The sequence below is a fragment of the Phalaenopsis equestris genome, unplaced genomic scaffold (genome assembly GCF_001263595.1).
Source record: "Phalaenopsis equestris unplaced genomic scaffold, ASM126359v1 Scaffold000025, whole genome shotgun sequence".
Classification (NCBI taxonomy): Eukaryota; Viridiplantae; Streptophyta; class Magnoliopsida; order Asparagales; family Orchidaceae; genus Phalaenopsis; species Phalaenopsis equestris.
In genome coordinates, this window is record NW_018164467.1 from 173123 (window position 1) to 189767 (window position 16645).

Here is a 16645-nt window from a genome sequence, read left to right on the forward strand (position 1 = left end):
TCATACATAACGATCTCCCACTTGGAGACTGATTGCACCCAACACTAGTCCTTTATACCTGCACCTCTAGCCAAATCGCCCTCATAGTCAAGTATAATGGTTGCGTAACAAGGTGTGGCTCACCCCCAGTCTTAACTTTTATGAAATCCAACTAATATCAAGCATGGCTCTAGTTTCTCAATAGTAACAGCCTTCATCAATATGTCTGCAAGATTCTGAGCTGTGTGTATCTTTTCCAAGAACAACAACCCATCTACTAGGAGGGAGCGAAAAAAATGATACCTTAGATGAATTTGTTTCACCTTATCATGAAAAAAAACATTCTTAGCAAGACGAATTGCACTCATATTATCACTGTAGAGTTTTCTAATAACCTGCTCCTTTCCCAATTCTGCCATGAAACATTGTAGCCAAATGAACTCCTCGCTAGCCTTAGTGATAACAATGTATTCGGCCTCCGTAGTTGAAAGTGAAAAGATTTTTTATAACCTGGAAACTCAACTCACCGTTGCATTCCCTAAAATAAAGATATACCTTGTTGTATTTCTCCTACTATCCACATCTCCTACCAAATCTGAATCAACAAATTCCTATAGAATGATCCCTGCATTTCAATAAAAAGCACACTTTTAACTGTTCCCATCAAATACCTGAGAATCCACTTCACTGCCTCTTGATGATGTTTGTCTGGATTTTTCATGTATCTACTGAACACTCCCACTATATATGCAATATTTGGTATGGTACAAATTATCGTGTACATCAAGCTTCCAACTGTTAATGCATATAGATTTTTTTCCATATGTGCTTGCTCTATTTCAGAGATATGAGATAGCTCCTTAGATAGTTTGAAGTGAATAACTAAGGGGGTGCAAACTGGTTTTGCCTCTCCCATGTTGAACCTCTGTAGGATCTTCTCAACATAGTCTGTTTGAGACAACTTCAGTATTCCTGCACTCATGTCCGTGTTGATTCTCATCCCGAGGATCGTTCTGGTTGCACCTAAATCCTTCTTCTCGAACTCACTTGATAACTAACTCTTTAAGTCCTTAATTTTCTCCATATTTTCTTTTGCAATCAATATATTATCCACATACAAAAGAAGCAAGATTTAATAATTACCAAAGTATTTGATGAAGCAACACTAGTCTGTCTGGAACTTCATGTATCCTTGTCTGACATGAAACTGTCAAACTTTTGTGCCACTATCCTGAGGTCTGCTTCAATTCATAATGATTATTATTAAATATGCAGACTAAAATTTCTTTGCTTAGAACCTTGTAACCTTGTGGTTGCACCATGTTTAGCTCCTCCTCTAGATTTCCATGTATTAAAGTTGTTCTTACATCCAAATACAGATTTTCCTCTGCTACCAGACTCAGCATAACCCCAACAGTCATCATTCTCACCACTAGGGAAAAGATCTTGTATATTATGCTTCTTCTTTTTGTTCGAAACCCTTTACAACAAGTTCTGCCTTGTAGAGTTTGCTACCATCTAACTTTTCTTTCTGCCTATAGATTCACTTGCTATGTAGTTCTCTTTTACCATTTAGTAGTAACGTCAAATCCCAAGTTTGATTTGACTCCAAAGATTGCATTTCTTCATCCATGGCTCCATGGCAAACTCCCACTTCCTTGAATCTTCAACTTGAGTGGCTTTCTCAAAGCACTCTAGTTTATAACTATCAGTCAACAACAAATAGTGTGTAAAGGATAATACCTATGTACAAGTTGTATCACTTGATTGGATGTCCTGACTTCAGTAGCAAGTGACTGAAGAACTTCCACTGCTTCTTCTAGTTAAGCATTTCTCCTTTCATCATCCTCCTAATAATCAGTACCTTATATCTCAATATACTTGGACTCTTTAGAAGTAGCTGACTGGATGTCCTGAGTTCTGGCCTTGTCCATGTACATCTCCATTTAATTGAAAGTGATATCCCTGCACTTGATGAATTTCTGATTCTAATAATCCCAAAACTTGTACCCAAATACATCTGAGTTATATCTAATGAAGGTGCATTTAACATAATTCGAGTCAAGCTTGCTCATGGAACCTGCATCAACATGCACATTTGCAAAACATCCAAATACTCTTAAATGAGATAGATTTACCTTTTTTTCCATCCAGGCTTCTTCAGGTAAGCCTTCCTCCAAAGGTACTGATGGACTATGATTAATCAAATAAATTGTAGTGTTTACTGTAGCCCAAAACTGTTTTGGCAAGCTTGCATGCAGCCACATGCTCCTAGCATGCTCTGTGAATATTTTGCTCATGTGTTCAGCGACACCATTCTTCTGCGGTATCTTTGGGACAGTGAACTCATGCTTGAGGAACGTGAACTCAATCCTGACCCCCCCCCCCCCACAAATGTAGCACAGAAATTCCAAAACTTTTGATTACAGTACTCGCCTTTAGTATCTAATTTGAGACACTTCAACTTCAAGCATGTCTCGTTTCCTACCATAGCCTTCCACTTCTTAAAGAATTTAAATACAACCAATTGTTGCTTTTAGAAATAAACTCATACTTTTCTTGTCTGATCATCAATAAACATGATAAAATAGTGAGAACCGCAAATGGACTGTACTGGAGTAGGACCTTCTACGTCAGTATACACTAACTTTAGTTTCATTGATTTCACCGCTGACCCACTCTTAAAGGAAGAAAATTTCTTCTACTCATCATATATGCAGTATTCACATAGATCCAAATCAACTGATTTTAAACCATGAAGCTTATTTTTATAAAGTGGAGACTTCAAACATTTCTCGCTCTTATGACCAAGCCTACATTGCCACAAACCTGCATGTACCCCGGTTCAAGCCACATCAATGAAATCAGCAATGTCATTGATCATATAAAGGGCACATTCAATGTTGTCCCAAGCCATCATTAGTGCCCCACTAGTCACCTTCTATGAATCAGCTATGAAAGTAGTCACGAGTCCTGACTTTGTCAGCCGGCTCAAAGAGCTAAGATTTTTCTTCAAACTTGGAACATTTCTAACTTTAGTAAGCTTCCAGATTGTTCTATTTGACAACCTGATATCGACATCACCCTTTCCTACAATATTGCAAATATTGTTATCTCTCAGATAAACCTTTCCTAGATCAGACCAAGTATATTTTTTTAATACCTCTTTATTGGGGCAAACATGAAAAAGAAACACCTATATGTACTATCCAAAATTTGGTACTGATTAGGTATATTATCAGCTAGTCATTTTAAAGTTCACTAGTTGAAACATTTGTAGAGAGACTCATTTCTTATCCTTCACCGCCAGCTTTCCTTAGATTTGTGATCCTTCTTGAAATGTCTTTTCTTATTGCATTCATCTTTCTCCTCTACTTGAATTGAACTTTTCTCTTTTGTACTTGGATCATCCTCTGGTCGTATTTCTGTAATGATTCATTCCTCTATTATCAACATTCAATGCAAAACCTGATGATTCAACATTTAGTATTTTTTTGTGAACTTCTTCATTCAGCATCAAACTCACAATGTCATCAAAGTTCAACTAAATTCTCTAAAAAATTACTCATTATCGTGACCAAACCATCTCAGTTATTCGATAATGAAGATAATATCACGATTGCTCTGACCTCATCATCAAATTTGATCCCATCATAACTCAACTGACTCATCACAGTATTAAAATTATTCATATGTTCTGCCACTAAACTATCTTCTACTATATTCATATTGAATAGCTTCTTCATTAGAAAAACTTTATTTGAAGCAAAATGTTCTTCATACATCTTGGTTAGTGTCGCTATGAGATCCATCATAATTTTCTCATTTATAATGTTGAACGCGACATAGACTTAAGCTTCCTTATAATTCTTTGTAGTGGCATGTAAAGCTTTTTTTATACAACTAATTCTCTTCTTGCATCTTCTCCACTTTGAGCATTGCTTCATCGGCTTATGCTATCACTCGAATCGAACCCCTCTTTGATACCGCTTTATTGAGAGTAAGTAACTTGAGGAAGAATCTCCTTTCCAAAATTCACTGGGGCCTACACTCAAAATATTAAACTACTCCACGAAATAGGATTGTGTAGATTCACAAAAATCAGAACAAATTTATGACTAGAAGCACTACAAAGCAAACCATAAAAGCACATGAGAATTTAATGTGAAATAATGAGAGAATGGGGAAAAACTACAAAGCCACACCAATAGAAAATTCCACCATGCAAAATAGAGAGTTTACAGAGAACACACTCAATTTATGTTAGAAATGGTGGAGCCCGATCCATTATGCTTGGGTGGTTACTTTGCTTTGGAGAGTCACACCTCTTCACAAATAACCACTCCCTCCTTCCTCTTTTGTGAAGTGAAGCATCTCTTCACTCCCTCCTATTCATGATAAAAGCTTCGGATGGCTCTCCTTGGGTATTGAACTCATGCTTTGAGTTCTTCTTCAGTTTACTCGGGATAGAGGAATGTTTCCTTGAAGCAGAGGAAGAGAAGTGCAAGGAGGAGAAGTTCCTTGCGGTAGAAGGAAGAAGATGGAAGAAGAAGAAGATTGTTCTCCCTAAGCTTCTTTTTTGTGGCTTGTGGCAGAAGAGAAATTGAGTTTATTTCTCTTGTAAGTTTGTCTTTTTTAGTGTATCTCGGTGTAGAGTTTTCTTCGGTGTATCTCGGTATAGAGAGAGAAGAACAGAGAGAGAAGAAGAGAGAGGGCAATGAATAGTGAGAGATTCCTCTTATAAGTCAAGGTGATCAACTGGTGTAAATTTCTCTAGTAAAATCCGCTGCAACTCTGTGGACGTAGGCAATTTGCCGAACCACGTAAATATGTGTGTTCTGCTATGTGGTTCTTTTTTGGTGTGATTTTTCTCGTTCTATTTTTCACTTCGTCAATCATTCTCCTGTTTGATTTATATATATAGCACATAAACTAGTATATCTAGATCTCACAACAACAACTGGTATCAGAGCGTGGATCAGAGCGTGGTTTGTGGTTTCGGATCTGAGGAAGAATGATAGTTGCAGATGAAGTGAAGGTTTCAGGGATCGAGAAGTTTGATGACACAGATTTTAGTTATTGGAGAATGTAGATAAAGGATTATCTTTATGGGAAGACTCTTCATCTTCTGTTATTGGGGAAAAAACCTGAAAGGATGGATGAGGCTGAATGGAATTTGTTGGATCGACAAGTTATGGGGGTTATTCGATTGACCCTATTGAGGTCCGTTGCACACATAGTCCTCAAGGAAAATACGACTGCATATCTCATGGCAACCTTATCAGTATGTATGAAAAACCATCGGTGAATAAAAAGGTGTATTTGATGAAGAAGTTATTCAATTTAAAGATGGTGGAAAGTGTTTCTGTTGCTGTGTTTCTGTGTTTCTGTTGCTCAACATCTGAATGTTTTCAATACTATCACAAATCAATTGTCGTCTGTGGAAATTGATTTTGATGATGAGATATGTGCACTGATCTTGTTGGCATCATTGTCAGATAGTTGGGAAGTCATGAGGACAGCAGTTAGCAGTTTTGCAAGTAAATCTAAATTGAAATACGATGATATTTGTGATTTGATTTTGGCTAAGGAAGTTTGTAGAAAAAAGTGGATGGGTTCGAGGTCTCGATTCTGGCGAGGTCTCGGGTTCGAGTTCGGCACTGAATGTTGATTTCAGAGGGAGATGACATGATAGGAACTCAAGTATAGGGAGATCAAAATTAAAGTTTAGTAAGCAACCAACCTGTTAGAATTGTGGCAATATTGGCCACATAAAGAAGAACTGCAGAAATCCTAAGAAGATGAAGAATGATAGAACAAATGTGATATCTGAAGAATCACAAGATGCACTATTATTGACAGTTCATAGTTTTGTTGAAGACTTGATATTGGATTCAGGGGCTTTGAATGTGATAGAAAATCTACCAGAGGCCACAGTGCAGGACAGTGATGAAAGTGAAGAGGAAAGTTAGCCTGGGGCACCCATTCCTATTGTTCCACAGACAAATGTTGAAGAACTACAGAGCTATGAAGAAATCTTGCAAGATGAAAGCTCGAGCAAGAGGGAGCTGGTAGAACTTCCACCATGGAAGAAGACATTACACAACAAGGGGGTGTACCAGGTGAAGACTGAGTGTAATATCAGTAAGAGGTACAAGACTATACTTGTTGAAAAAGGCTTTCAGCAGAGGCAGGATGTGCCCATTCAGTGGGAGTTGTAAGAAGAGACAAGAGTGACCCAGGAAATAGCTTGGAAGTACAAACCTATGTGGAGTCTGTTGATATGTTAACTGAGGGTGTTACTCTTGAAAAACTGAAGTTGTGCACAACTTCAGTTGGTCTTTTGAAGTGAAGACAGAGGCTTTGAGTTGCAGAGATGGAGAATTCAATATGGAGGATACATGTTGAAGAAAAAGGGGACACCGCCAGTGAAGGATATCAGTTTGAGGAAGGAGATGTTGCAGCCTGTGTAGCGGTCTCCAAGTGGGAGAATTGTTAGAAATGGTGGAGCCCGGTTCACTATGCTTCGACGGTTACTTTGCTTTGGAGAGTCACACCTCTTCATAAATAACCACTCCCGCCTTCCTCTTTTGTGAAGTGAAGCATCTCTTCTCTCCCTCCAGTTCGTGAAAAAATCTTCAGATGGCTCTCCTTGCTCACGCTTTAAGTTCTTCTTCGATTTCCTTGGGATAGAGGAAGAAAAGTGTAAAGAGGAGCAGTTCCTTGCGGCAGAAGGAAGAAGAAGATTGTTCTCCCTAGGCTTCTTCTTGGTGGCTTGTGACAGAAGATAAATTGAGTTTATTTATCTTGTAAATTTTTCTTTTTCAGTGTATCTCGGTGTGGAGTTTTCTTTGGTGTATCTGTATCTCGGTAGTGTATCTCGGTATAGAGAGAGAAGAACAGAGAGAAGAAGAAGAGAGAGAAACAAAGAGTGAGAGATTCTTCTTGTAAGTCGAGGTGATGACTGATGTAAATTCCTTAAATAGTAAATCTTATGCAACTCCGTGGACGTAGGCAATTTTTCGAACCACGTAAATCTGTGTGTTCCGCTGTGTTGTTCTTTTCTGGCATGATTTTTCTCGTTCTATTTTTCATTTTGTCGATCATTCTTCTGTTTGGTTTATATATATACCACATAAACTGGTATATCTAGATCTCGCAACAACAATAATTTCCTCTCCTTTTACAAGAATACTTTTAAGGCATCACTTCAAACTCTTCCTTCTCCGATCCCAACCAAGAAACGCAAGTCGAAATCATCGAAATTCTCCTCTTTGACACTTCCCTCCTTTATCGAGAAGTCACTGAAGAATGCATCGAAGGAAAACCACTATACGTTTTTTAAATCAGCCCTTAAAACTAAAAACTATGTGATAACTACCATGGGTGCATAGGAGCTCGGGCTTGGCATCTAAGTGTCGTTCTCTCTAGAGAAATGAAAAGTTGCACCTAACATTGGGTGCCTAAAGGAGTGCGCATAGGCGCCCCCTCCTCTGTAGCGCCCACAAATGTGTGCATATGCGTCCAAAGGCCGACGCTTAAGTGTCGGCTTTTTTGCTTCAGCCCTGAGCATGTCAGATGGTCTCCAAATCAGTCTCAATACATAACACCTAGATAACGACCAAACTGTAGGTCGGGTATCGATCGAACAACCAAACAAAGACAAAATTATTAAATGATCATCGAAAAGAAGTAAGTTAACCACTGAAGAATGAAAAATACATTGTTCCATCAAACAAGAACAAATCTCCTTCTCCTTCTCTTTGGTCTTCTTATTCTTTTTCACCTCAAATAACAATAAATATACTTGATCAAAACAGCCTTGTTGTTCCTTAGCTTTTTTATTAAAAAAGAAAGGGGAAATGCAAAAAGGAAATATACTCATTCAACTTCCATTTATCTAGCGTATCTCAACCAACCAATTCCTCGCAATTACATTACACTTTCTTAAAGTATTTTAATTTTTTTTTTTTCACAATAAAATACAGCATGAAAACATAATAATAGGGATTTGTTGAGATGGGTTTTAACTTAAGATGGGTAAATAATTAAAGTTTAAAAAAAAGCTCTTGAAGAAAGCAAAAAGTTTACAAGCATTTCTCTTTAGCGCACGCGGAAGCCAATCAAATAAGCCCCAATAGAAAATATGTTCAAAGACCGTAGAAGAAGCTTTTCACAACAAATTAATATTCAAGAAATAAAAAAAAGGTATCATATAATTAGAATACAGGCATGATTTTGGAACGTTGTGTAAGCAGAAGTCGCTATGTTGTTCTTTCAAGAAAAGAAAATACTAGTATTTCAATTGAACTTCTCTTCCCGCTTTAGAAGTAGGAGAGGCTTCTGCTTATATTTTGTTACATCTAACTACTTGCTATTTTTCAATAGAACTATAAGTAAATCAATGCACTCTATTAGTATTAACCGCTTGAACATTGCTCTAATCCTCAACTAAATTTATGCAAATTAATAAATAAAGAAAATTGAATATTTTTTAAAAGCACTTATGTTAAATGAACTACAATTAAATGTAGTCTAATTGTTTATTTATGCATTCAAACAAATTTGTTTATTTTTCAACAATTCAAATTGTAGCATGTTTATTAATTTACTTCCATTCAATTAATATAAAAACAAATTAAGTACAAGCCAAATATGATTTTCTAAAATTTTAGTCATGCCAAGTATAAACATATATGTCAAAACTTTGCCTTGAGTACATATATAACCTATAATATAGCCAAGCCAATTACGATTCAGGACATGCTCGACTCAATTACAAACCTTTTTATTCTGAATGCTTTCTCCCAACAGAAAAAAAATAGAAGATCAGAAACCATGCCTATACTTTCCAATTCAATTCTTCAAGAGTGTTCATCACTCTATAAATGTTGAAGGATCAATGACACTCCATGTGAAGGCCTTAAGGATAACATAATCCTGGGTGAGTGGATGTATGTTGGTGAGACCAATAAGAAAAACTTGCCAAGGATGAGACTCAAAACAATATTGTACTCCATGATTGCTAAGTTTCTTCCAATGCAAGTTCTCCCACCAAATCCAAATGGCAAGAAGCCCATCCTATGTTTGCACCCTCCATTGATGCTGTCCTTGAACCTCTCTGGCTTGAACTCATTCACATCATCCCCCCAAAGTGCAGGATCATGGTGCATCCCGACCACATCAATCCACATATTGGTTCCCTTGGGGATGACAATGTCCCCCACCACCACATCTTCCTTTGCTTGCCTCTGCACATTTGGTGCTGCCGAGTATAGCCGAAGAACCTCATTCCTTACCCAACCCATCTGTATAATTTAGAAAAATGAAATTGGTTAATTGAGCTTGTTAACATAATAAAAACTCGTGCTTGTTGCACTATCATTCAAATTTCATTTAATTTTAAGCATTTAGCTTGTACATGTATGGCCTAGATAATCTCTAGTCAAATATGGCTTATACATACTTTTGTCAGCCGTGCAAGCATGTCTGAGCTCAGCGCCTCACCTCTTGAAACCTCCTCAATCTCCTCTCGTAACACCTTTTGCCACTCAGGATACATAGCCAACAACAGAAGCGTCCAAGCAAGCGCAAGAGCAGTAGTCTCATGTCCTGCAAAGAAAAAAGTCTTGCACTCATCCACTAAATCCGTGCTAGTAAGCTTCCTCTCACTCGTCACCTTCTCCTCCTTCCCAGCAAGCATAAAACCAAGCAAATCTTGTTGATGTTCGCTCGGTGGATCTTGTATTCTCGAGTTTATGATGGCGAGGAGAAGTTGGTCGATCTGTTTTCCGAGTTTCCAGGCCCTGTAAGTCTGGTTTGGGCATAGAATTTTGTTGAAAGGAACTCCGACGAGACGGTTGGAGCTGAAGAGCATGAGTTGCATGGCCTGTAGCTTCTCGAAAACTTTCTTGCCGTTTTCTTGGCTGATGCCGAAGCTGATTTTGGCTATAATTTCGGCTGCGTTTCTTGCAATGTCGTCTTCGACGTCGATCTCATGGAAGCCGATGGCTACACGATTGCTCCACAAGTCCAACATGTTGGTGGTTGAGTCCACCATAATCCCTATCATGGCCTGCATAGAATAAAATTAGTGATCGATTGTCAACGAATTCTGTGTACAATGAGAGGGGCATTTACATACATGGCTCCTCAAATATTTAACATTATATGTTTTTCATCTAAACTTACATATTTACATTTACAACATCGAGAACACTAAATACAACTATAAAATAGTACATTTCCTTTATTGAGAAAGGCATGTCACACTTCACTTGAAATCGTTATAGCAGAGTGAGCCCTAGGTCCTAAGAGCAGGGGGACGAAGCCATAATTTTTTTTTCATTGGGGGTGTAAATTAATAATTTTAAAAATAACATCAATTTTTTTTATCTATATTTGAAATTACTATTTACAATTTTATTTTTCCTTTAATTTGAATCTAAAATTAATAAGAATATGGTAAAAATAAGATTGAAAAATAATATAATTTAAAATTATTACATAATCATGTATTATCAATAGTATAATCATTTCATTCGATATTATAACATGATAATTGTTTAATGTTTTTTAAACTTAATATATTTGTTTTATGAATTTGTTCAAATGCCAATGCTACCAAAAAATATATATTTTTGAGCTATTTGTTTTCTTAAATTTATATTCTTTAGAATGATTTATGTGCATAGCATTCAATTCTTATCCATTCACATATTTATACAACCAAGCTTAATTTTATCATATATGTATCACTTGTCTATGCATAAAAGTGCATTTTACTTTAATAAAACTTAAAATAAAGATATTTTTTATGTGGTATGAATGATTTTGAACATTATTAATGTAAAAAATATAATTTAGGTGTCATAAATGTAAATATATAGAAATTGAGTGGTATGTATATAAATGCCCTTAATCTAAAACTTTTTCATGGAATGTTTTGTGCTATGTGCTATTGTACATTTTAGTCCCACATCATGAAATTGTAAATTTTTAGTATTCTGTAAATAGAAAAACATAAGTAGCCTTACCTTTGTTTTGGGATTTTTGCATGGGCCTGTGATGGGCTAAATTTGGCTAAATAATATAGAGCTATTTTATTATTAAAAAGTTAATTTTTGAATTAAAAAGTGATAAATTTTGTCTGAGCATGTTGAACTGAAAGAGGGAGGGGCAAACACGCATTTTTAGGGGGGCAAAACATAATTAGTTGTTTTAAAAAATACTCAAAAGAATTTTTAGTTATATAACAATGTAAGATTATTTGTATAAATGGATATTATATTTTGAATAGAGGAGAATTGATTGAGATATGATCAATCATGAAGGAGAAAACATATGAACTCTAGTAAATGCTAAATCACAATCACATTCTCAAGCAGATGAAGTCAAATGTCCAATTACAAGAGTCCGATAAAAAAAGAAATATTTGTTTGTATTTTATTTTTAGTTTCAAGAAGCTCTTAACTTTTAAATGAGGAGGATTGTATGAGCTGGTCATAAAAAAAGTAATTTAAAAAGGTGATTGAAACTTTCCTGTACTAATTTCTATCTACCATTCCATTCAAAATTTTCTCATTATTTGGGTTTTTTACCATTGATTTATTGTCAGTTGTTGAAAAAAACTGGAGTGAATTTTTTCTCTCTTTGCTTTGATGCTTGGTGGCATCAATGTGTGCATTTTCTTTTGTGAGATTAGATATTTATTTTTAGTTTAATTTTTAATTTCATTTATTATTATATTAACTCATGCCCTCAACCTTATTAACATCACTTCAACACCCTTAAAATCTTAATATATCATCTGCTACTCAACCCAACCATCAAAATCACTCTAAAGATCCACTTAGAAACTCTTGGCCAAGCTATACAAAACTATAACTTGGTCTTGTTATCTACTCATTAACACCTATATAAAGTCTTCCACATTTAACCCTGTACTCCATATCATAACTCCACATTCTAAGGCAACTACTTATAAGAATCTCCAACAATTTACCCAAATTTATACATTTTCCCTAAAGAGTTCTTCAAAATTAACACCAAACTAAACTAATCAAGATTAGTCTAGACATTCCAATCACTATATTTTACTATATTGATTATAATTCCACTAAGTACTCTAAAACTCATTTTTTGATGTTAAACTAAAGATTCAATTCATTCAGTATCTTTTAATCCCATCAAAAGGCCACCCACACTATCATATTTGGTATCAAAATAAATCTGGGAAGGAGCAATGAAACAATAATATATTTTAGGGGAGTTTTCCCGTTGTCATGTGTCTAACAGCTTAAACATTCAAATCATAATTAAAATAAATTTTACCACCCTTTATAATTTAGGTATTATACTTGGTGATGGCTCATTCATATGCATATGAAGATGATTTTGGTGATTCTTTTTGTTAGTGAATAACTTTGATGAGTTTTTTAAACTTGTGTATTGTGCATTTCTTTCTTCTTTTATAAAATAACTACTATATAAAACCAACTTTCATAATATAAGTATTAAATTTAAGTGAAGATTCAATTGCATGAAAGTGAATATAAGTTTGATGATTCATTTTCTTATTCAAGAATTTTGGTGAGTTTTTCAAACTTTTATCTTATGTATTTTTCTTGTTATTTTATCAAATACCCACTATATAGCTTCTCATTACTCAAAAATAAGTTATGATTTATTTTTCTTGTTAACCATTTAATTCTTGATAATCTTTGGTTTGGTGATCAAGTTTACCATTTTAAAATTATTACATTCATTATAATTGTTTTTCTTTATTTTGAAAAGAGAAGTAGTTGTCTATATTATGTTGCATATTTCTTCATTTTTAATTTTTAATTTTATTTTATTTTTATTCTCGCATTGCATGCACATTTTTTATTTCTATTTGCAGCTATGTAGTTCTATAGAGTGTAATTCTTGAATAAGAGAGAATTGATGCAAAATAATATAAGATTGTTTGTATAAATGGAGATTATATTTTGAATAAAAAAGAATTGAGATATGATAAATCATGAAGGAGAAAACATAAGAACCTAAGTGAAGGCTAAATCACAATCACATTCTTAAGAAAATGAAGTCAAATGTCCAATTACAAGAGCCCAAAATAATACCAACGAAAGAGCTCATACAAGGCCCATCACAAGAGCCTGATAAAAAAGAAATTTTGAACTTTTATTTGATTTTTAATTTTAATTTTTAGAATGTTTGGACTTTTAAATTTGAACGCTTGTATGGGTTGTTCATAAAAAGAGAGTAATTTAGGAAGGTTGTTGGTATCTTTCTCCATTAATGACTACTTACCATTCCCTTCAAAACTGTATCCTTCGTTTTTTATTGTTTTATCATTACAATCCTAATAAATAAGGCTGATATGAAATAATTTAATGTCAGTTACTAGATCAAAATTAGACTGAAACTTCTCTCTCTGTTATTGGCATTTAGTGGCTTCAAGTATGTTGAATTTTTTTTTTGTGAGATTAAGTAGTTATCTTTAATTTATTTTCTAATTTTATTTGTTATTATCTTAACTTCTGCCCTCAACCTTTCTCTTAAAACCCATAAAGTCCTTAAATATTATCCTCTAATCAGCCCAACCTTTAAAACTACTCTAAAGATCCAGTTAGAAGCATTTGGCCAAGCTAGAGAAGACTGGAACCTAGTATTGTTATCTACACAGTAACACCATATAAACTCATTTGAATTTAATCATCTAATCAGGATCATAACTCCACATGTAAGGCAACTACTCATAATAAAATTTAGTCATTTATCTAACTTTAAACCAATTTCGTAATAAAACAACCCAAACCAGACTAATCAAGACTAGTTTAGACATTCCAATCACTATGTTATACAAGACTATTAAAGTTTCACCAAAAACTACAAAACTCATTGTTAGATGTCAAACGGACAATTTAAGATCTTTACTATCATTTAATCTCACTTAAAGACCACCCACCACCATCACAAATATGTTTTTAATATAAAATAAGAACAAGAGCAAGAACAAATCTTTATCCCACTAAGTGAGGGCGGCTACATGAATCCTTTTTTTCTTTATTGTGTCTTATTAAGAGTCATGTTTTTATTTTATTCTAATAAATTAAGATCCATTTTTATACAGCATGCCAAAATCTTTTTAGGTCTAGCTCTACTTTTTTAAATATAACTCGAATCTAAAACATCTACTATTCTTACTGAATCGTCGATGTTCAACGTTTAATGTGACCAATCCATCTAAAACAACTCTCAAAAAAAATAAAACTGAACCCAAATAAGTCCTCAGAGAGTTTGTGCAAGATTGTATGAGGTGAAAATAATGCAATTGTTAGGGAGAGGATGGGAGAAACAACATGGTGTTTGGCTAAAGACAGTAAGGAAGTGAGTGGGCAAATTTTAGCCTCTATCATGCTCGTACTAAAAGGAAAGGAGCTATCATCGCAGTTTCTTAAGGTCAAAGCAACCATCAAGGGTGAATTGCAGGCTTGAGGGATACATATAAGATGACAAATTTTGTTACCAAGTTGAAAGGCTTGGCTATGCATGCTTCAATTTTTTTTTAATATTTAATTATTTAAGCAACAGGGTTGGTTAAGGTGATCAATGGATGAAATAGCCAAATTATCGTTACCTTTGAGTTGAGCTCTTCTCTAATATTAATCAGTGCAGCGGAGACTTGAGAAAATCCACAAATATATAGTTATCAGTGCTCCATTTTCTTATATTAGTTATGCCAGCGGCCCAGCATTAACATGTTAAGAATCTGGATAAATAGAGAGTTGCTGTCCTTTCATTTTTGTTTTTTTCTAAGGACTATTCATATATTATATACACCACACAATTTCTATATATTTGAATATACAACTCCATGATTTTATTTTTATATTTCTACCACCCAAATCAGTCATACATAAAAAATACCACTATTTAATAAAAAAAAGAAATACATATTTTCATGAATAAATAAGGTGTTATATATATATATATATATAAATTGAAGTTCTTATGTCAGAAATATAAATAAATAGAAATTAAGCGGTATGTATGTAAATCTTTCTTATAAGTCTAAGCTTACAGGGAAAGCTTTAGTTTTCAAAAGAAGACCAACTGCCATCCAACTGTGACTTCTAATTTACAATCCCCAGTCAATTATAAACTTCTAGACGCGAAAACTAGAAAACTATTCTATTTCTGATTCTTCTCTTCTGCTCATGCTTACTTTTATTACCTAGTGAAGGGCTGGAACTTCACCATTGAAACGAATTTAATAATCGTTGCAGGATGTGTGATGATCGGAATCAATGACCTCAAAAATAAAATAATGTAGCACATATCTTATGAATTTACATATCTGATACTTTCAAGTACATGATAAAAAGGTGTATTTGAATTTGAAAAAATTAAGTGGAATAATAATTATGACGTGATGTTCGAGTTTTGAGTGTTTTTATGTAAGTAAATACTATGATTTGTAAGTACATAAGAATTGTGTGGCATGTATGTAGATGTCTCTTTATTATTCTATATTATTTATGTAGGCATGATGAAATTCTGGTAATTAAAACAAAAAATAATGTAGTACTCACATTCAAATTGTTAAGCGACAATGCTCTTGCAATAATATTACGGTGATGGCTCCAATCTTCTCCCTCGGCCATAACCAGTCCTTTCCCAAACATAGGTTTTCGGTCGTGCTTGAATACATCAGGCTTGCCCCAGCTCTTCCCCATGCCTCCTGTGCTCACTTTTCTAAGAAACTCGGGGTCTGCAGCGTATACAAAAGGCTCTGTCCCCAGCCAGTATATGAAAACCTTTCCTGTAACATTTTAATTTGGTTGTTTCATTAATTTTATGACAAGATTATATAATTTAAAGATTTGAGTGCTTGGAATGGCCGCAGTTTAAAAAAAAAAGGTCATTGTAGAATTATGATTGAGAAAACAAACTTATTAAAAAGTTACGATGAGAATTATAAATATATATATTTTTTTTTTCAAAAAATCAAATAATACGGTCAATATTTTAACTGTTCGGATTGACGGAAACAAATTTCCATCACAAAAATTTTTCAAAATAAAAATATATATTCTAAACAGAATTATGATAACAGTCTGAAATGTAAAGCAGACAAAAAATTATTTGAAACAAATTCTAATGAACCATTTGACAAATTCACTTTGAATTAATACAAGTAAAATTAATTTTCTTAAAATAATTATGAGATTTTATTTTTCCAAAAAAATAAATAAATAATAACGTTTAGCCAGTTGTAACCTCCTGTAGATTTGACTAAAAAATTATTTCTCATAAAAAAAATTTCAAAATAACAATAAAGAAATATCCAATGTAAATTTACATACATACCACCGAATTCCTATATATTCACATATCCAACACCTAAATTTTATTGTTCTTACATTTATATCACTGAAATCTAGTTCATCATCACAATTTTAAATTTCAAAAAATGAAATAAATTTTTCATGCATTACATAACTTGACATATATATATATATAGGTGTTAGATATGTAAATAAAAAAAAAAAAAGTAACTCGTATGTAAATAAATTTCTACAAAAGTGTCCCTAACTCATTTTACAAACCAGTTCACATCGAAAGCTAACCATATAATTTCCTCCAGGTGGCGAAGTAGGGA

The 16645-nt window shown here is 34.0% G+C and overlaps 1 pseudogene; it reads right to left on the minus strand.

Annotated features, from left to right (window-relative positions):
- Positions 1 to 8751: 8751 nt before the first annotated feature.
- Positions 8752 to 16645, minus strand: part of LOC110018575 — an 8150-nt pseudogene continuing 256 nt past the window's right edge.